The sequence below is a fragment of the Canis aureus genome, chromosome 6, assembly GCF_053574225.1.
Source record: "Canis aureus isolate CA01 chromosome 6, VMU_Caureus_v.1.0, whole genome shotgun sequence".
NCBI lineage: Eukaryota > Metazoa > Chordata > Mammalia > Carnivora > Canidae > Canis > Canis aureus.
The window spans coordinates 34,334,392-34,357,167 of NC_135616.1; the positions used below are offsets into that span (position 1 = coordinate 34,334,392).

At 36.4% G+C, this 22,776-nt stretch overlaps 1 long non-coding RNA gene across 1 annotated transcript in view; it reads right to left on the reverse strand.

Annotated features, from left to right (window-relative positions):
• Positions 1–226: 226 nt before the first annotated feature.
• The window catches only part of LOC144315694 (uncharacterized), a 56,840-nt gene continuing 34,290 nt past the window's right edge, over positions 227–22,776 (reverse strand). Inside the window, exon 3 of the long non-coding RNA XR_013381492.1 lies at positions 227–398. This is a non-coding gene — a long non-coding RNA (uncharacterized LOC144315694). The remainder of the gene's footprint in view (positions 399–22,776) is intronic.

A 22,776-nucleotide genomic window follows, 5' to 3' on the forward strand; every position in this document is an offset into this window, starting at 1 on the left:
ACAGTAGCTTAAGTCTTTTGAAAGAAACATCAGATGATGGACCTTCATCTCTTTCCCACAGTGGCAACCAATTTTCTCCTTCACACCTGCATGACTTAGGGAGTCTTTCTCTAGTCTCTTGCTGTGCCTTGAGTCTTTCTTACAAATACCAGGTGGAGGTTCTTTTGAAAAGAGTCAGTAAGTGGATATAAATCTCCACATTCATCTTAAGCAATTCATTAATACTTTAACCATTTTTTTTTCTTACCCTCTTATATGGGGACTGTATCTTCTGCCTGTACTCTGACATAGTTGGCAGAGTCATCAGGTATCCTATCTATCTTACTAGAGGCAGTGAAATGATCTATCATTATCTTCAGGCTGTTTATTCATTGTTAGTGTAGCAGAAATGAAATCTCCTAGACAGAACAATAGGGCAAGAAAAAGAAACATAACATATTTAGAAAAAATAAATAAAACTAGTACTATATTCATCTAAAATACTATTGATATGTAGATAATTTTAAATAGTCTACAATTATTGGTTCATGGATGTCAATTTAGCAAATCCACTCAATACATGGTCATTGTATAAAATCAGTCATCTTTCATACCAGCAACAAATTATAATAAAATTAATACAACTTATAATACCATAAAACTTGAGGAGTACCTGGGTGGCTCAGTGATTGAGTGTCTGCCTTTGTCTCAGATCATGATCCCAGGGTCCTGGGATCGAGTCCTGCATCAGGCTCCCCATCAGGGCGTATGCTTCTCCCTCTGCCTATGTCTCTGCCTCTCTCTGAGTTTCTCATGAAAAATAAATATTTTTTTTTAAATTGAATATGTAGGATTGAATTTAATAGAAGATGTCTATGGTGTTTTTAGGGAAAATTATATTAATAACATTTATTCTTATGATTTAAGAGGCTTGATATTGTCAATGATCTCAAATGATCTATAGACTCAATACAATCTCAAAATTGTGCCAAATGCGTTTTTTTTTTTTTTTTTGGTGAAAATTTAATAGCTGATTCTAACATACATGGGAAAATACAGAGGACCAAAGATAGCCAACACCATATTAAAGAAGAATGATATTGAAAATATATGTCAGACATAGGTCTTTTTAAAAACTAATTAATACTCTGGTATTAGAATAAGACTGATAGACTAATAATACAGAACAGAGATTCTGGAAACAAAGCCATAAATACATGGTCATTTGATTGATGTTAAAGATGACACTTTAATACAAGATAAAAAGAATTATCTTTATTTTGAGATTTTTATTTCACATCAGTTATAAGATATACAGAGAAATCTTGTACTTTCTACCAAGTTTCTTCTGATGCTAAGAAACTAAAAGCTATATTACAATATCATATTCAGGATATTGACATTAATATGTTCAAGACACAGAAAATTTCCATGACCACAGTGAACTCTCCTATTGCCTTTTTGTAGCCTCACATACTTCCCTCCTGCCTCTATTTCTGAATTTCTGGCAATCACTAATGTGTTCTACATTTCCATAATTTTGTTATTTAAAGAAGGTTATATAAATAGAATTATATAGTGTATGACCATTGGGGATTGGCTTTTTTCATTCAGTATAATTTTGTAGAGATTCATCCAAGCCGTTGCAAGTATCAATAGTTTGTTCCTTTTTATTGCTGAGTAACATTCCATGTCATGGATGAACTACGTTTGTTTAGTAAATCATCTACTGAAAGACATCTAGATTGTTTCCAATTTTGATCTATTATGGACAAGGTAATAGTACTTTAGTGTAAATGGAGAGAAGTGAACTTTATGTTTTAGAATTCTACCCAAAAGGACTTGCTAATGCAATAGCAATGGGAACTGAGGAAAGAGGTAACAATTGTTAGTTTCTTGAGCAGTTGGGAGAGGAGCTGCCTTTGATATATAAAATTGATGGGGCCTCTGAGTTGTGAAGACAAAGGTAAAATCAGTTTGGTAGAAAGCTCACTACCCTACTATAATTTTCTAGATACCATTATTGCTAGCAAATATTATTTTACTTGTTTGTTTAATATTTGTAACAATATAAGCAGAAGGACAACAAGACCTCAGAGTGTTTGACACCTGGTAGGAGCTCAATGTAAATATGCAGTAAATGAGTGCTGCTGGAAACAGTAAAGCCAGGGAACATTTAAACCCATAGACCAGTAGGGTATTATCAGAGGTAGTAATACCTACATTACACATTTATAAGGGTTAGTAGGAATACATGCAGATTTCTTGGCAGTATTTGGCACATATTAGGCACTTTGTGAATGGAAGCCAAAATGATCATTTCTACTAACATGTGCTACCTGAATAGTTTTGCCTTCTTCTCAGCAGTATTTATAAATGAGACAACACAGCACCACACCAGCCACTTAAAGGGAGCATTTGGTCAGGAAGGGATGGTGTCGTTTTCTACTGATAACAAAATTATAATATCTTATTACTTCATATTTATTTAACTAAACTCTTCTCCTGAATTTAGTCAGACTAACAAAAACATAGGCTCATCATAATAGATATAAAAAATATTAAGTAAGAAAAAAAATCCATCTTAAGACTAATGAAAGCTGGTGTTGAGATATACAACAAAGTCACAAGAGCAGAGCAGCCTCCTTTCATATTGTGTGCTCGGGGCCCACCATGAGGCCTGGGTTGTCCATATCTGAACTGTCTCTTCCTTATTCCATTGATTTTTTGGGGGGGTATTAGATGCTGGTAGCCACATTCTTTTCAGTTGCTCCACATCCATTACAAAGCAGCCCTATCCTGGATGGATGTGTTATTTATAGGCCATTCAAAGGAAATGAAATGGGCAATTTTGAATGCTGAAGATCATCAAAAGCAGGCCTATGTATGGCTGAAGGTTTATTAGGAGTCTGGTCTCCTGCTTCATAATAATCACGATTTGTTTCCAAGCTTTCTGAATGATTCCATGCAGATCTTGGGGCAGGCACTTTATTTTTGTCATCCAAGCAGAAGTCATAATTCCGAGGGCATATGTTTTTTTTCTATCTTTGTCCTCCTTTTTCATCACCCTATATCTGGCCTCTTCAGCTTGTTAAAGGTTTTCTTTTGAAATGGAGGTCAGGGGCATGGTGAAAGCATTTGGAGAAAATCATGTTCTCTCTGCCCTAGAAAAATATCGCTCCCTAGGAGGAGGGAGCATCTCTCTGGAGACTGCGTCTTTGAATTCTGGAGGGTCGCATGTTTGAAATGTTAATGCAATTTTATGGATGAAAATTTTACCTGCAAAACATTTCTAAAATATGTGCCTGTCAAATATTCTTTCCCCCCAGGGATAGTCCTCCCAACACATCAAAGGCAGCTCCTCTCCCAGAGACAGCTCTCTGCAGTGGGAGAAGGGACACCTTCCATTACAAAGATGCAATGCTCACAGTGTTCAATTATTGTACAGTTGCAATGATCCACTTGGAGAGAGGAGACACTAAAAGAACAGTCCAAAAAGCATCACTTCCTATAAAGCATTTTTAATAAAATATTTGTACTACATCTTTGTGATCTTGGAAATGCCAATCTCTCTGGTTTAGATAGACCAAAATATATTAATCTCCCTTCTATTCTTATATAGACCCAATCATCATAAAAAGATAACCTCTATCAAAATGGAGAGAAGCAAACTTACAGAAAATAGCCAAATCATATTAAATAATGGTGGTAAACCAGAGTAGTGATTTTCAAACCTTAGTGGGCAGGGCATCAGTATCGTTTGTACAGAAAGTTCCCAGGAGATGGATGCTAATGCTGCTGATGTAGCAACTATACACTAAAAACCATTGTGCTGGAGTGAGGACACATAGCCTGTTTCTGTTATAATTTCTGCTGTTCCTGTAGCTCTGGTGTGGTGGTTCCTGCTCTTTGTTAGTCCAGGTATTTAGCTTTTCCTAGGACTCTCACATGGCTTTTCACTAGAATAAACTTCAGTAAGTCTCTGTTGCTTTTCCCTCCAAACTGAATAAAAGCCAAGAAATATCAAGTTCCTTTTCTTTTTTCATCACTTAGGAAATACCTACCGTGTATTGTGTGTGTGTGTCGTGTGTGTGTGTGTGTGTGTGTGTGCACTCACACATACGATTATGCAGCTTATTACTCAAGCCTGTTTAGGTTTTTAATCTTGGAAGAAATTTTGCTTGCTCCTTGAGAGACTGTTTTCTCCAATCTCTGTGGGATTAAATTCAAGTCAGAAGTAATTCAGTAGTAACAAATACATTTATGTCAAGACAGTAAGAAGGCAGAGGGGTCAAGTAAATTTGTCTGGAGGTTTTGAGAAAAATCATTCTTAATCTCTGTCTTCATTCAGCCCTAAGGCTATAAAGTAGGAATTTCTCCGAATACCTCCTACCCTCTGAGGTAAGGTCTAGGGAAAAGATGCTGCTGTTACTCATTCCTTTACATGAGAAGAGTAAAATTTTGAACTGCAGGAATGACAACTTGAGGCTCATCATCAATTTTTTGTGTTTCTCCATTGGGCTGCATCAATTTTCAGAGGTTGTGGATTTTGCATTCTGCTTGTGTTTGGGGGCAGGAGCAGCAAGAAGCTGCCTGACTCTGCAAAGTCAGCTTTCCCCCCTGTGATTCCTAATACCTCAAGCATGGAGTGGGAAAAAGTAGGACACCCACATGTTATGGACTCAGCTCAAACCAAGCTCTGCAATCTGGTTTTATAAGCAAAGACTCTAAATCACTGTGACCTTTTTTTCTGGTGCATATGTCTCAATTTCTTCTAGGTACAGATGGAAAGAATAATCTTACTAAAAACCCCATTTGAGAGATGTGGGCAGACTATTGCACTGGTGGAATTTGGGCTGGCAAATATTGAGAGTTAAGCCAGAAGGAAGCCATGCTGAGAGGTAGCTTGAGTCCAAGCATATAGGTTCAAATAAGGAAAAATGAACAAGTTAGATAATATGAGTAGCACCAGGCTCAGGATTGGAAATCCAGGCTGGGTATTCAGAGTGTGGGCGCTCAGTCCTGGCAGCAAGAGCATAGCTGTCTGAGAAACATGAATTTTGAAAGGGGGTAAAAGAATTGTGGCTAAGGCTAAAGCTAAAGCCAGCAGAAATGTTAAGTGACAGCCTAGAGGTGTGGGGAACAAGGGAAGGGGGTGGAAAAGAGGCAAGATTTAAGACTGACGTTGACATAACCATTTATTTTCTCACTGTTGCATAGTGGCTTAAATTTGGCTTCATATTTTCAATGATTTCTCTTTATTAGCACCATTTTTGGGGTCCTCTTTTCATTTTCTCTTTTCTTTTGGTATATATTTTTTTGGAGTTCGATTTGCCAACATGTAGCATAACACCTAGTGCTCATCCTGTCAAGTGTCCACTTCAGTGTCCGTCACCCAGTCACCCCATCCCCTCACCCACCTCATTTTATTTATTTTTATTGAGTATTTGTTTTAAGATAGAGCAAGAGTTGACTGCCAGGTTCTAACACATTGGAGAAAGTTGTTTGTTTGTTTGTTTGTTTGTTTTCCAAAATCATAGAGCTAGACCAAAAGTAGAGGGTTTTTTTGTTTGTTTTTGTTTTTTGGTTTGTTTTTTTTTTTTTCTTTTTTATTGGAGTTCAATTTGCCAAAATATAGCATAACACCCAGTGCTCATCCCATCAAGTGCCCCCCTCAGTGCCCATCACCCAGTCACCCCCACTCCCCACCCACCTCCCTTTCCACCACCCCTAGTTTGTTTCCCAGAGTTAGGAGTCTCTCATGTTCTGTCTCCCTTTCTGATATTTCCCACTCATTTTCTCTCCTTTCCCCTTTATTCACTTTCACTATTTTTTATATTTCCCAAATGAATGAGACCATATAATGTTTGTCCTTCTCCAATGGACTTATTTCACTCAGCATAATACCCTCCAGTTCCATCCACGTTGAAGCAAATGGTGGGTATTTGTCATTTCTAATGGCTGACTAATATTCCATTGTATACATAGACCACATCTTCTTTATCCATTCAACTTTCGATGGACACTGAGGCTCCTTCCACAGTTTGGCTATTGTGGACATTGCTGCTATAAACATCGGGGTGCAGGTGTCCCGGCATTTCACTGCATCTGTGTCTTTGGGGTAAATCCCCAGCAGTGCAATTGCTGGGTCATAGGGCAGATCTATTTTTAACTCTTTGAGGAACCTCCATGCGGTTTTCCAGAGTGGCTGCGCCAGTTCACATTCCCACCAACAGTGCAAGACGGTTCCCCTTTCTCAAAAGTGGAGTTTTTAAATGTAATTTGTGTGTTCACTTGTTTTGTGCGTATGAGTGAGAGTGAAAGTAGAAAAGCAATATTTTCCTAAAACAACCTAAGGGAAGAAATCACTGTATACAAATTATTGATTGCATGCCCCCCTAGTGGGCTTGTTATCCAATTGACAGTTTGTCCAAGATCACAAATTAATGCTGTATCTTCTAGGAGAAATATGATATTCATTCAATGTTGAGTAAATCCATATATTAAAGCCAAACATTGATAAATAATGTAGGCCAATAACCCCCAAAAAGGAATATTTCCATATTTCCTGGAAGGGTGACAGCATGCTACTATTTTTAATGGCTCTCACTATTGCCATCTCATATGTGTGAATGATGTTTCCGTGGTTAAGGTTCTGATTTATTAATTAGAATGCAGTTTTCAGTGTGCTAATGTTACCCTGAGTTGAATGATAAGCACATATTTTAAATATGAGGTTTGGCAATTGCACAATATTTTAAGTTGAATTGGAATATGTAAAGGATGAAAATCTCTCAAAGGTATAGAGGATTCGGATCACTTGCCTGTGTACTGGCAGTTTAAAAACAAAATTAGCATTTGTTTTATCAAGAATGAAACAGAACAGGGTATTACTCTAAATGTAACTTCTTTTTCTTTGCTTTGAGACCTCTCCCTCTTTTGTCCCCTTCCGCCCAACTAAAACTCAGGTATTTTGAAATGTGTTATTTTGCTGTGTTCTGTCTCTACAAGAGCAGCATGCAAGGGTGTTGACTACATAAACAAATAACTCTCTTATCTGTCTTTTCTAAGGAAAACCTGCTTTCTAATGCTTTCTTAATTGATAATCTTCTTATTTCTAGAAAAGTCCTCTATGCCGGCTACAAAGTCAGACACTTTAATTGTACATGTGGGTGTGCACGTGCGCATAAATCCATAGTTATTTCAAGTCCAAAGTTTCTAGCCACCTTCCATTTGTTTTTCATGGTTCCCCAAATCCTAACACAAGTCCTCAATTTGGTAACATAATACATTCAAAAATGGGAAAATCCTGTAACATAGGGATTGGCCCTATTCCCAGGCACTAACTTCTAATGGAGTGCTTAAGTATGTGAATGAAATAACTGCTCATTGGCTGTCATTGAACTGTTTGTACAATAGAAAACATGATACCATCTGATGTCAATATGGCATAAAAGATGAGGATAGATTACTTTGTAATGTTTATGCTTTATTTTTTTCCTTTTCTTGCCTCTTTAAGTTTTGACCAAAAGACAGTAAGAAACTCGAGGTTGGTCAAAAATAGGAACTCCCTAACCCTGCAGATTTTTTGAAATCTAGATTTCAAATTGGAATTGTGAAAATAAAGGTAACAATTCCTCCTGTGCCCATACTGCAGGACGGTTGAGGAGCTCTTCTGTCCCTAAGCATGGGTGGCCTTGATGCTTCCTTAGGAGTTCCTTTTGTACTTTCCCTGTCGTGTAATTAAACTATGCCTCAGTCTCCACTCATGTGGAGGTTCGAATGCAAAACACAAACTACCTGACATTAGACATGGTCTACAAGAGGAGCCCCAAAGGTGAATGATGTTTCAGTGATGTTTCACTAAGCCAGTTTCAAAGCCACTCCTGCATCACTCCACCAGCTAACAGTCACTCTGGGATGGAAGAAAGGCAGATGATTTTAAGTAGCCGCTCGTTGCTACTGTGTCTTTGGTCTGGGTCATTTAGTAAAGAGGTGTTCAGACACCTGTGCCTCAGCATCACCCAAGGTCAGCTCAGTGTCCTTCTCATTGCAGTCACAAAGGTTTCTGAGGATAATCCTAGGTTACCAATGGAAACTTAAATGTTCTTAATATTGTCTATGTAAGGTGTCAGAGGTATATATTACTGTTTTCAATAATGTTAAATTTTTAAACAAGTTCCTATGCTTTAGTGAACAATCCTTATCTATTTTGTACCAAATATACCTTAGGATGAGTATGTTTTATTTAAAGGCAGGGTATTCAGTGTGTGTGTGTGTGTGTGTGTGTGTGTGTGTGTGTGTGAGAGACAGAGAAAGAGAGAGAGGAAAAAAAAAGAGAATTCAAGTGTGTTTCTTGCCCTTAATCCCAAGGTTATCCACTTTGGTGCTTTGAAGAATCTGGGAGTGAGTGCTTATGCCTGGCTCTTTACTTTTGTAATAATCAGATATGCTCCAGTCTTAGAAATCTAGATGTGCACTATTCTCAGTTTTCTGTAGCCTCCAAGCTGCCTTTCTTCTGGCTGCTCTAGCTACACCTTACATGTTCACAAAATTTAGGAAGCAGCACTGCTCAGGATTGCTATCTTTGCATTGACAGGGTTATGAAGGGCTGGGGTCAGAATTATTCTTTTTAGCAGAAGAGTTAGAAAACACCTTTTTATCTTTAGATTTCAGGGCAAGAAAAACAAAAACGGGAAAAAGGCAGCAGTTCCTGTGTAGGACCAGGTCATCCATGTCCACTTACTGCCTCCATTTGTGAAATGGTAGTTCCTTGGGAGTGACAGGCACTTTATTTGTGTCCCTACCACCAGATTTAGAGGTTATAGTGATGGAGAGAATATAATCTTTGAAGATTATAAGTAAATTGTTACTTATATTGCTTTTTTTGTATTATCTATACCTTATGCTAAAGAGTTCTTTCATATATCCTTGTTGTCAAGGTTTTTCCCCCCTCATTTTACCTAGTGCCCTAACCTTTTATAACTGCTTAGCTAAATCTTCCCCCATTTCTCATGGTTGATGGCAATTTCAGTTTCTTCTACTGAGACTCTACTGGTCGCTACAGACTTCTTTAGAATTCGGGGCATTATATAATACTCTTTTACTTAAATCTTGTATCAAGCTTGCTAACAGTGTCACATTACATTACTCATTGTGCATTTGTCCCAGCTCTGGAGTGAGATTACAAGTAAGGTTAACATAACATACTATTTTACTTCCTTCATCATCATAAATCTGTACCAGAGTTCTAAGAGTGTGTCTGCATTGAACCAAAACAAACCTATATGTGCATGGGAATATAGGATTTGTGAATAGGGAGGAGAAACAGAATCAAAGACTTCCATGAATACATTAAATTTGAGATTATACAAATAAGACTGTTATGGTCACTCATCACAGACACAGTACACACTGAATATATTTATCAACAAGTGGCACAGGCATTCAGCCCTCTAGGTTCTACAAAAATTGAGGCTGCTAAAGAAGCCATTCAACTGAAGAAGGAAGCTTAAACCTAAGGACTGGAAGCTTTTTTCTTTGAGTTGATATATATATGGGCAACACCTTGCAGGGCAGGTATTTGCCTTAGAGATTCTCAAAATCCCTTGTTCCTAACCATCCCATGTAAGGCACTATTTTGTGTTGTGTTGGAAGTCTTAAGAAGGCAGCCAGAGGATAGTATTGGATACAAGTTGTTGGCAGAAAATGGTTTCCATGTTCTTTTCTGCTCTGGGATTTCATTTGCTTCACAGAAAGGGAAGGAATCCTAACAGCTATGCACTTGGGTATTTGAGATAATCTAACTCCTGTTTAATCATATCCACAAATTGCTCTATGTGATTAAAAAATCTGGTGAAAGAGATAAATAAAGCACAGCATCTATCCTCTAAGGATTTCCAGCTTTTAATGGAGGCCCAAAGGCAAATAGTAAATTAAAAGTGATGCACATGCACACTCACACAGAGATATAGGTTGATATGGATATAGCAAGAAAGGATTGAAAGACACAAGGAAAGACTAGTTAACTGTTGGAAAACATTACACATAGGAGTTATGCGTAGACTATGCTATGTGGAATAAATAGGTAACAAGGTAAACATTATGGAAAAGAGCAAGCATTTGTTTGACAAAATTTTATGGAGCACATACTATATGTCAGAAACTTGTCATTTTTGGGGGATGTAACAGTGTGAACAAAACAAGGTCATCAACTACATGAAATATACATTCTGGTTAAAGAAAGAAAAAAATAAACCCAAATATATTTATGCCAGGGATAACAGTGGTGTCAGCAAAGATTTATGATAAAACATCTTTAGAATGGGCAGTGGGAGCCAGCTGGGGTATATAGAAGAATAACCTACTAGGCAGAGGCCCAAAGGTAACCTATCAATCATTCATATTTTTTAACCAGAAAAATAATATAAGTACGTTGTACCTAAATAATAAAAATTTAATCTTAATAATTATGACTTACAAAATGAGAAGACTTAAAAAAAAAACAAAATGAGAAGACATGATTTACCTTGAGATACTTACGCATATTCATTAATATTCAAATAAACACATTACAGTGTATCTGTGCATAGAAAAATAATCAAAACTGAATCCATTAATAATAGTAAGATCACTGGGTGACGGGCACTGAGGGGGCACTTGATGGGATGAGCACTGTGTGTTATTCTATATGTTGGCAAATTGAACACCAATAAAAAATAAATAAAAGAAAAAAATAATAGTAAGATCAATGATGTGTTTATGTGCAATACTAGAAATGATGCACACACACAACAATGCAGTAATGTCTTTTTTATTGAAGTATAGTTGACACAATATTATATTTGCTTCAGGTGTACAACATACTGATTCAACTTTTATATACATTATGAAGTGATCACCACCATAAATGTAGCTACCATCTGTCACCACACAAAGTTGTTACAATATTATTAACTATATTCCTTATGCTGTACCTTGCATCCCCATGTCACATTTTATAACTGGAAGTTTGTATCTTTTAATCCCCTCACCGCCTTGCCTCTAGTAACCACTGGATTATATTCTGTATTTATGAGTCTGTTTCTGGTTTGTTTTGTTTGTTCATTTGTTATGTTTTTTAGATTCCATATAAGTGAAATCATATGGTGTTTATCTTTTGCTGTCAGACTTAGCATAATAACACCTAGGTCCATTCATGTTGTCGCAATTGGCAAGATTTTGTTCTTTTTTATGGTTAACTAATGTTTTATCATTTATTATTTAAACTCATACACACACATACTTGATACACACACACCACATCTTCTTTATACGTCTATCGATGGACACTTAAGATGCCTCCATATTGCATTTACTCTAAATAATGCTGCAATAAATATCGGAGTTTATATATCTTTTTGAATTAGCGTTTTTTATTTTCCTTGAGTAAACATCCAGAAATGGAATGCTGGATTGTATGGTAGTTTTATTTTTATTTTTTTATTTATTTATTTATTTTTTAGTTCTATTTTTAATTTTTTGAGAGATATCCACACTGTTTTTCACAGTGGCTCCACCAATTTGCATTCCCTGCAACAGTGCATGAAGGTTCCTTTTTCATCATTTCTCTGTCAGCATTTGTTATTTCTTGTCTTTTTAATACTAGCCATTCTGACTGGTGTGAAATAATATCTCTTTGTAGTTTTGATTTGCCTTCCTCTGATGATTAGTGATGTTGAGCATCTTTTCATGGGTCCATTGGCCATTTGTATGTTTTCTATGGAGAAATATTTATTCATATTTTCTTCCCTTTTTTTAAATTAGATTTTTTGACACTTGATGTGAATTATGTGAGTTCTTTATATTTTGAATGTAACTCCTTATTGGTTGTATAATTTGTAAATATTTTCTTTCATTCAATAAGTTACCTTTTCATTTTTATAATGGCTTCCTTCTCTATGAAAAAGGCCTTTTTAGTTCCATGCAATCCTATTTGTTTACCTTTGCTTGTGTTGCCCTTGCCTGAGGAAACAGAGCCAAAAAGTATTGCTAAGACTGATGACCTTCAGCTTATTGCCTATCTTCTACAAGTTTTATGGTTTCTGATCTTACACTTAAGTCTAATCCATTTGGAGTTTATTTTTGTAGATGATGTAAGAAAGTAATCCAGTTTCATTCTTTTGTGTATGGTCGTCTAGTTTTTCCAACACCATTTATTAAAGAGACTATCTTTTCCTCATTGTATAGTTTTGCTTCCTTTGTTTAAGATTAATTGATCAAATAAGTGTGAGTTTTTTCTGAACTCAGTTCCATTGATCTATATGTGTATTTTTGTGTCTGAAACATACTGTTTTTATTATTATAGCTTCATAGTATAGTTTGAAAGCAAGTAGCATGATATTTCTAGCTTTATTCTTTAAGATTGCTTTGGCTATTCAGGGTCTTTGTGGTTCTATACAAATTATAGGATTATTTTTTTAGTTTTGTGAAAAATGCTATTTTGACAGGGATTGCATTAAATACGTATATTGTTTTGGGCACTATGGACGATTTAACAATATTAATATTTCCAATGCATGAGCATGTTATACCTTTCCAATTATTTGTATTATCTTCAATTTCTTTCATTAGTGTTTTATAGATTTCAGAGTACAAGTCTTTTACTTCCTTGGTTAAATTTATTCCTAAGTATTTTATTCTCTTTGATGCAGTTGTAGATGGGATTGTCTTAATTTCTTTGATAGTTCATTATTTGTGTATGAAAATGCAACATATTTATATATGTTAATTTTATATCCTGCAAATTTACTGAATTACTTTATTCTAATATTTTTGGTGGCTTATTTAGGTTTTTCTATATATAATATCATGTCATCTCCAAATAGAGTTTTTCTTATTTTCCAATTTGCATTTTTTTCTCTTATTGCTGTAGCTATGACATCTAATACTATCTTGAATAAGATTGGTGAGAGTAGGCAACCCTGTTTCTAATGAGAGGAGTAGCTGTCAGATTTTCACCATTGAGTGTGATGTTAGCTAGGGTTTTTCACACATGGTCTTAATTATGTTGAGCTTTCTTTCCTCTATAATCACCTCATTAAGAGATTTTATGATAACTGGAGGTTGAATTTTATATGATTATTCTGCATCTATTGAGATGATCATATGATTTTTATTCTTCTTTCACATCATTGTATTGATTTACAGGTATTGAATTATCCTTGCATCCCAATGAATCCCATTCAATTATGATGTATGATCTTTTTAAAGCATTGTTGAATTTAGTTTGCAAATATTTTGTTGATAATTTTTTCATCTATGTTTATGAGGAATATTGGCCTGTAGTTTTTATGTATGCATAGTGTCTTTTTCTGGTTTTGGCATCAGGGTAACTTGGGCCTCATAAAATAAGTTTGGAAGCACTCCTTCCTCTTCTGTTTTTTCTTGGAATATTTGAGAATGATAGGTATTAACTTTTTTGTTTGTGTTATGTCAATCAGTTATGTCTCCTGGTCTTGAAGGAGTTCCTTATGCAGAAGGTATTCTCTGGGGCCAGTAGTGTAAACTTCCCTAGTCACCTGAGCCAGGTGCCTTATGGGTCTCCCCTGTAGGACAGGTGCAACCTTCCATTATGTCTGGGCCATCATGAATGCAGACTCACTGGTGTGCAGAGCTTCTCCAATGTGGCTATCAGGACTGGCCATGACTACCATGGGTGCACGGTGAGTGGGGCTGGTTGCCATCCTATCTGGCTGAGAAGCCTGTGTATCATAGCTATAAACATGCTGGTGGGTGGAGCAGGGGCAGGCCTCTAGTGTGGCTGGCTGTGAGGTCTCCTATGACTGTTGTAGGTACTTTATTTAGTGTTTGAGACTGCCCCCTATAGTGGGGGGCTTCTTTGTGGGATACTGGTGCCACCTGAGGCTGCCCAATGGGAGTGGCAGGGCAGGGTGCCACCTGGGAAGGATACCTCAATGGGGCAGGTGGGTTGGGTGGGGTGATTCCACAGGGGAACACTTGGCAATGTGAGTGGTGCTAGAAAAGTAGATGATGACTATCAGAAATGGCTCGTACCAGCACCAGCCAGCTAGATAGAAAGAATAAGAAAAATTGCACAGCCTGCATCTCTGTTCCCTAAGAAAATTTCTACAGATCTCTGTCCCTCTGGACATGCCCTAAAATTAGTCAATAAATCTCCTTCATGTATGGCCCAAGCACTTTTCAAACTTCTATCACTGTTATCTTTGTTAGGTCTCAGAGCAGGTGGGTTTGTGTGTAATATCTTTAAGAGTAGATTCTTAGTTTCCTATAGCCCTCTGGATCTTCTGTAGTTAAGCCCCACTGATTTTTAAACCAAGTGTTATGGGGCCTTATCTTCTCAGTGTAGGTCCCCAGGGTAGGTGTGACCAAGGTGAGACTTGAACTCTGCCCCTCAGAGACCTCCCTGTTTGTAAATGTCTTCTAACTGTGGGTTGCCACAGTGGATGTGGGTCCTGACTAGACTGTTTGCCTCTCCTAATAATTGTCTTGATGTGGCTTTTTAAAAAATATATATATCCTCAGTTGTATAAGATTGGTTCTGCTAAATTTTCAGTTCATTCTCAGAGGCTATTTTTTTCTTCAAATTTTTACTTAAATTCTAGCTAGTTAACATACAGTGTAGTGATGGTTTCAGGAGTAGAATTTAGTGATTCATCACTTACATACCAATACCCAGTGCTCATCACAACAAGTGCCTTCCTAAATGCCCATCACCCATTTACCCCATTCCCCACCAACTTCCATCAACCCTCAGTTTATTCTCTATAGTTAAGAGTCTCTTATGATTTACTTCCCTCTCACTCTTTTTTTTCCCTTTCCCCTATGTTCATCTGTTTTGTTTTGTTTCTCAAATTCTACATATGAGTGAAATCATATGATATTTGTCTTTATCTGACTAACTTATTTTGCTGAGCATAATACACTCTAGCTCCATCCACATCATTGTGAATAACAAGATTTCATTCCTTTTTCTGATGGATATATAATACATATACATATATATATATATATATATATATATATATATATAATGGGATACATTTTCTTTATCCATTCATCAGTCAATGGATCAGAGGCAGTTGTTCCATGTGTAGTTGTAGATTTTGTTGTGTCTATGGGAGGAGCTAAACTCAGGATCTTCCAACTCTGCCATTTTAATCCACCTCCCTATAGTCATTTTCAAGGAACAGAAACTGAGCAGGAGAGAGTGGTTAGAGGTAAGGTAAGGATGGTAGCTAGGAGCAAGTTCTTACAGCACAGTTTAAACCTTGGTAAGAGGTCTTGCTCTATGGTGAGATAAATGGGAAAATGTAAGATTTAGGCAGATGAAGGACATGCCATAAATTATATTTAAACTGATCTCTCTTACTGTTAATTTAAGTTGAGTCTGTGACAGAGGTAAAAGTATGAGTTCAGTTAGTCAAGGAAATACAACAGAGCATTGTGTGTCTGAAAAAACACAAGTAGGTCAATATTTCTAGAACCTAAAAATTCTTGTGACAAAGGCAAAGAGGGAAGAATAACCATTGAAAGTCTTGATCTTGATGAATCTTGGGTATTCTGATGCAGAATTTGGACTTCCTTAAGCAGTGGCGATCACATTCAGATTTTTAAGTTAGGATATGATATGCTTTTATGGACACTTTGAAACATGATGGTGACATCTTTATGTTGGATGTATCAATATCAGAGATGAAGAGATGAGTTAGAAAGTGAATGCTGTAATCTAGAAAAATGACAAGGGACTAAATGAGTTAAAGGAGCAGCAATGTGAAAGAAGAATCAGAGCCATTGAATGAAAGAGTTGAAGAGGGGGGGAAATGGAATTCCATGTAGGAGTTACCTTAGAGGTGTCTCTTCTGACATCTCTTTACTCTTGAGCTTCAAGATTTATGTGCATTTAAGAGACTAATGATTTTTGCATTCTTTTAGAGTAAATTCATGTCCCTCGGGTTCATCAGAGCTAAGATAGAGTGAAGACTGTTGTACCTATCAGAAGCAGTTATACAGAAGAAAAAATAATGCTTGCTTACATGTATAGGAAGGTTTCTGCCTTTACCTTAACTTTCCAAGTCTTAATACTGGCCTATTATGATTATTTTCTGTCACATTTTAAAGCCAGCCTGGCATTACCACTCCAGTTAGTTTCCTGTTCTATGTAGATGTTTCTCCTATAATCCTTTGGTTTGATGTATGAAGACACAGTTATTACTGCAGCGGGCTTTACTCACACCCCTTCCATCATAGTTATAGCTGCAACCTAACAGGAACTTCACTGGAAATGAATGTTAGAAATCATAATGGCATTTTGTTTCATGCAGTTTTATTTAGGGAAATGCTATTCGGGACATAAAACAAGGGGCTGCCCTAGAAAGAAATAAACAACTGAGCCCAGTAATGTCATGATTTGGTGTCAAGAATATTGTTTCCTGGGAAGATTCTGATGATGCTTTTATTTTATATTTCATCCCATCTTCTTTAATTTTGTTTAAAAATTAATTTACAGCCTTCATTACCAAGTTAAAGATTACTGGGGTGATTAAAGTCTTCTATTTTATGTGTAAACAGAAGGAATCCTTATTATAGTATAAGAAATGATGCCAAAAGGATAGCATCCTTTTTTTTCCCCTCAATTGAAGTCATTTCAATTCAATGCATATTTACAGAGCATCTTCTATTTGTAAGACATGAATGGTCACTTTATAGATGCAATGAGTGATGAGCCACAGTTCCTCTCAATATTTTACAACTGAGATGAAACTTGTACAAAATATAAATGGGAAAAGAGATGCATCAAGTATATGAGATGCAAAATGTTGTGAATAGGAAGGAGCAAAAAGATCACTTCTAGTTGCATAAATGAGAAAGTGGATATCAGTGTCACATAGGAATCAGTGATTGACTAATGGTATGTATTATTAGAGAGTGGCTAGAGATGAAAATCAAAGGACTGATTAGTTGAAATTATGGAATCTGAGTCCTGAAACATTAAGCAAATGGATTAAAGGAATTCCAATTAGTAAGAACCAGAGGTATAAAATACAAAAATATTACCACTGCATATTTGAGGATTGAAGGATGGTGAAGAATGCAATGGATTCAAAGTATGGAAAAGGGTCAGGTATTGCATGGTTCTGGAGAGGCCAGGACCACACTCAGCAAGGTACTTTATATCCTCCCAAAGAGTGTGTATTTTATCAGTGATGGGAGCCATTGAATGTTTTAGAGTAGAGCATAGACTGGGGGCCTGGGGGGAGGGTTTCAGGGCACAAGGTGGTAAAGAGATCAGGCTAGTGATAAATGACTGGTAAAAGATGGTAGGCCCCTTATCTGCAGTAGTGGCAGTAACAGGAGATCAAAGGTAATACTTTAGAGCTATTTCAGGAGTAGAATTAATAAGGTTCAGTAATTGCCTGGATACAGAAACCAAGGGTGAAAATGGACTTGAAGAGGTTGGAGTCTATGTTTAGAAATTAACAGTTGTTACTACTTAGGAGAGAAAATCCACTCTCAGTGAACTAAAGCCCATTCATTTGATTGGTTGATTCATGAAATAGCTGCTCTCATGTATTTTAATACATTTGCAAGTGGGTATTTTAAGGAAACAATTCAAAGATATCTTAAGGCATTTTTTCTCTTTACTCTGCCTCAAAATGTGGCATCAATGATGACAGGCTTTTAACCTTCCTTCTTCCTTTTGTGGCTTAATAAGATGTGCTGATGGGATGAAATTTATTTGCCTATCAACCTTATATCTCCAAAGCATTTCCTCCAGAAAGATAGACCAGAAACTCTTCTAAATGATAAAAATTATTGGCCCCATGGATATTGAGATTCCAGGTCTTTGAGTGCTAAATTGCAAAATCATCACTATAATCATCTGTTAGTGACACTCTACAGTCAGTGTATTCATTAGATTGTTCTTGAGCAGCTCTGATTAATCCAAAAAGACGTTGATTCCAATTCATCTCTGCTCATATGATTTAGATTTAGCTGTATATTTTAATTAGTTGGTACTAATGCAAGGTTTTAAAGTTTCTCTAGCTGATAAAAGAATTCAAATTTCTAATACCACATGCAGTAGAAATAAAAATCAACCTCTGTATTATATAGAATTCTCACTTTTTTTTTGTAAGAGAAGTAAAGTAATTTTCCCTAGTAGATTAGATTTTTCAGATGAATAAGTTCCTCTCAATATGTATCAGGAGCAACCTCCAGTGCCATGAGATTCCTATTTATTTCACTTATTAACTAATTGTGATTCCCTTACTCTAAAGGTCTCTGCCCTTCTTTTAAAAGATTGGCTTATTCTCAGGAACCTGATTACTCACAATGAACCCCTCCCACTCAATGTTCAAGGTAGCTCACTTGTTAGACCAAAATGACATCTTAACAGTTCTTGGTACTTTAGAATTTACAAAGCACTTTGATATATCTTGTCTCAATATTATTCTCTTAATATTCTCCAACCCTATGATACAAAGCAAGTATCTATTACAGGAAAAGCATCTTTCTCAATAGGCTACTGAGGCAAAGAGCAATTTGAAAATTGAGGCCCTTGTATGAACAATATTGATTCAGAATAGAAAATGCCTTCGGTATATGACTGTGAGGGAGAAATAAAAGTCTATTTGGAAAGTAGATCACATGGAGAATTAGGGAATGGATCCTGAGTATCACCATTTGGGTTCAAATTCTGATTTAGCCACTAACCAGTTGTACATCTTCTGAAGGCCTCCATTTCCTCAATAGTACAATCATAGAATAACTGGAGAGATACATAAAGCACTTTGAACAATATTTCACACTCAATTTTACAGTGCTCCCAACTGCAGGGGGCCATTTGTAGTTGTAAAATGGGTGAGTATTCACAAAGGAAGTTTTGTTATATCGTCACGGTTCCTTCAAAACTAGTTCCTCAGTAGCTCTGTCCTCACCAACTAATCCTTCTCTAAGATTTTTCATGAAAGCATGCTTACTGGAAAGCTATCTCTTCAGATGTTGCCAGTCTTAGCCTTGGGTTTTCTTTCTGTCCTGAGAAATCAGCATTAACTTCCCAAACTTCTCTTCATTCCTCATCTGTTCATGCTACTAGAGGCCACTTCATCTCCTGGAATTTAATGTTTGACATAGGAATTTCTTTTTAACTGAAAATATTGAACTAGTTACATGCCTATAATAATATAAGTAATGGACTAACTAATTAAGTGTCCCTATTCTTATATATTCTTGCAAAAAAGCTTTAGCCAAACCAAAATAGATATAATAGTCTAGATGGTTCAGGAACTTATGGCATCTTCTGGGGACTTATTTACAGTTTAAGCAAATGGAGACTTTTCCTCTGCTGGCTGGAGATGAAAGGGGCTGAGTGCATGGACTCCTTTGGAAGAGAGAGAGAACGATAAAGAGAATGGCAGGGAGCACATGGCATCTGTTCCTCTTCTCAGTCTGAGTGACTTTGTGTTCTTATGGCAAGAAGGATCATAGCAGAAGCTATGTTCATAAAAGATCATAAGACTCTGCCACAAGCAGTGCCCCTGTAGGGACCCAGTAAGTTTGAACACAGACTTTAAGAGAGGACATTCTAACACATATCTCTGCCACTCAAACATATGCACTGTGTCACAGACCCGAGTGTAGAGCTGGCACCCTGAAGATTCAAGGGCACACCAAAAGAGAAACAAGCACGTATTGCCAAAAACTCTCCCAAGGAAAATGATATTGGAGTGTATTTTTTTTTCTTGTTGAAGTCATTTGCAATTGTTATCTCTTTTAATTTTCCCTTTGTCAGACTTAGATTGACAAAAGAATTACAGAGATAGAATTGCAGAGATAGTACAGTGTCCCTATACTCTTTATTCAGCTTCCTGGATGTATGTATCTGTGTGTGTTTGCAGGTGTGTGTATATCTAGGTAACTGTGGTCATGCATTTATGCTGATATTTCTGATTCCATTCCACCACTTCAGGCTTCATTCTGCTTTTTTTACCCCTTGCTTATTTGTAACTTCTTTCTCTGACAGAACCCTGACTCTCATTACTTGTAATTATTCAACACTAGTATATATGTAGTTTTAGAAATTTTAATCTGTACCCTAGTGAGAACACATTTACCAATAGGATATAATGTTCATATGTACAATTGTTTTGGTCTCTAGCCAGTTTCCAGTAAAACATTAGCTCCTTTTATTTTCTGTTTGTTCATATAGTTCTTTTTTTAACTTTTAATTTAAATTCAATTTTGTTAACATAGTGTATTATTAGTTTCAGGAGTGGAATTCATCAGATGCCTATAACACCCAGTGTTCATTGCATCAAGTATTCTCTTAATGCCCATCACCTGACTACCCCATCCCCCCTCCAACCTCCCCTCCAGTAACCCTCAGTTTGTTTACTATAGTTAAGAGTCTCTTCTGGCTTGCCTCCCTCTGTTTTATTTTATTTTTCCTTTCCTTCCCCTATGTTCATATGTTTTGCTTCTTAAGTTCCACATGGGTGAAATAATATGGTATCTTTCTCTGACTTACTTCACTTAGCATAATATCCTATAGTTCCATCCGCATCATTGCAAAAGGCAAGATTTAATTCCTTTTGATGGCTGAGTAATATTCCATCATATATATAAATATAGATATTAAAAGATAAATAAGAAATGGTGTGTATATATATATATATATACACAATATATATACATATATACATCAGTGGATGGACATTTGGGCTCTCTACAGTTTGGTTATTGTTGATGATGCTGCTTATAAACATTGAGGGGCATATGCCCCTTCAAATCTGTATTTTTGCATCCTTTGGGTAAATACCTAGTAGTGCAATTTCTGGACCATTGGATAGTCCTAGTTTTACCTTTTTTAGGAACTTCCAAACTGTTCTCCAGAGTGGCTGCCCCAGTTTGCATTCCCACCAGCAGTGTAAAAGGGTTTCCATTTCCCCTGCATCCTTGCCAACATCTGTTGTTTCTTGAATTGTTAATTTTAGCCATTCTGACTGATGTGAGGTGGTATCTCATTGCGGTTTTGATTTGTATTTCCCTGATGCTGAGTGCTACTGAACAATTTTTCATGTGTCGGTTAGCTCCCTTTTTATTTACACTTTCAGTTAGACTATGTCATCCATTGATAACAGATGGTTTTTATCACAGTGTGCATATCCATTCTGGAATTTCTATAGCATTCTAGGGATTACTGTTGCCTAACAGTAAAGTTTGGTCTATGTGGTATAGAAGATATGTGGGTTTCATAAACATATAGAATCAAGTGTTCAAATCATATTAACATATGGCCTATTTTTATTGCTAAAACCATTTCCTGTGTGGCCTCTTTGTAGTCACCTTTTCTCAACATTTTGCCACTCATTTGTTTTCTATCTCAATAATTTCCCCCTTTTTTAGATTATCATATGGGTGGAATCATATAAAATGTATGCTTTTGAGTCTTTTTTAGTTAGTAAAGTGTGTTTAAAATCCATAATTGCTTGTTGTTAAATAGTATTCTATACTATGGATATGTCACAGTTTATCCGCTCACGTTTGAAGAACATCTTGGCAGGTTCTAGTTTGGGGAATTTATAAATTAAGGTGCTTTTGACATTTACATACAAGTTTTTATGTGAACACAATTATTTGATTTCCTTGGGTAAACACCTATGGATAGTACTGCTGAGTCCTATGTAAGTGTATGTTTAACTTTGTAAGAAACTACCAAAAGGTTTTCCAAAATGTTCCACCACTTCATATTGGCACTAGCAATGAAAAAAAGAGTTCCTGTTGCTCTGTATCTTTATCATTTGGTATTGTCAGTTTTTGTTAGTTTTTACTTTAACAGATACATAGTGGTTTCTCATTGTCTAGGAGGGCTGACAACGCGGACTCCATCTTTAGCCCTCCATCTTGTTTATGCCAATGAGATGACTTCCCTGAGGGTTATGTGTTCCGGGCCCCATGGGGGTTAACGTGTGTCCTGATCAGAATGAGGGAAGGCTTGTTTTGATCTTCCTAAGGTGGCACACAAAAGGCTTCACTTTTGGTAACTGGTAGAGCTGACTGGTGCACAGACCACTATACCCCCTGCTCCATAAAAGCTGGGGATTAAGGTCTGGATGGGGCAGAGAATGGCTGGGTACCACCTGGATTGTCTGTCTGCCCAATGCTCCCTGTCAGGAAGTTGCCCTGAATAAAACTCTGTGAATGGTCTGGAGTAAAAAAAAAAAAAAAAAAAAAAAAAAATTGTAGCATTGTAGTATTAATTTGAATTTGCCTAATGACTAAATACTGAGCATCTTTTTATGTTTCTTTCCCAACCATATATATTTCTTGAAGTATCTGCTCAGATCTTCCTCCTTTTTAAAATTTTGTTATAGAAATTTGGTTATTCCTTGTGTATTCTAGAGAGAAATTCTTAATATTTTGCCCAGCATGCAGTTTGTTTGTTATTCTCTTAACAGTGTGTTTTGCAGATCAAAACCTTTTAATTTTGAAAAAGTTTAATCTATAATTATTATTTTTACTTTAACAGTTGTGTTTTGATGTCCTATTTAAAAATTCATTACCAAGCTCAAAGTCATACAGATCTCTTATATTTTCTTCTAGAAGTCTTATGGTTTTTAAATTAAGTAACCCTTGTACACTGCTGGTAGAAATGCAAACTGGTGCAGCTACTGTGGAACACAGTATGGGAATTCCTCAAAAAATTAAAAATAGAACTACTCTATAATTCAGGAATCACACTACTATTTACAAAGAATACAAAAACACCAATTCCAA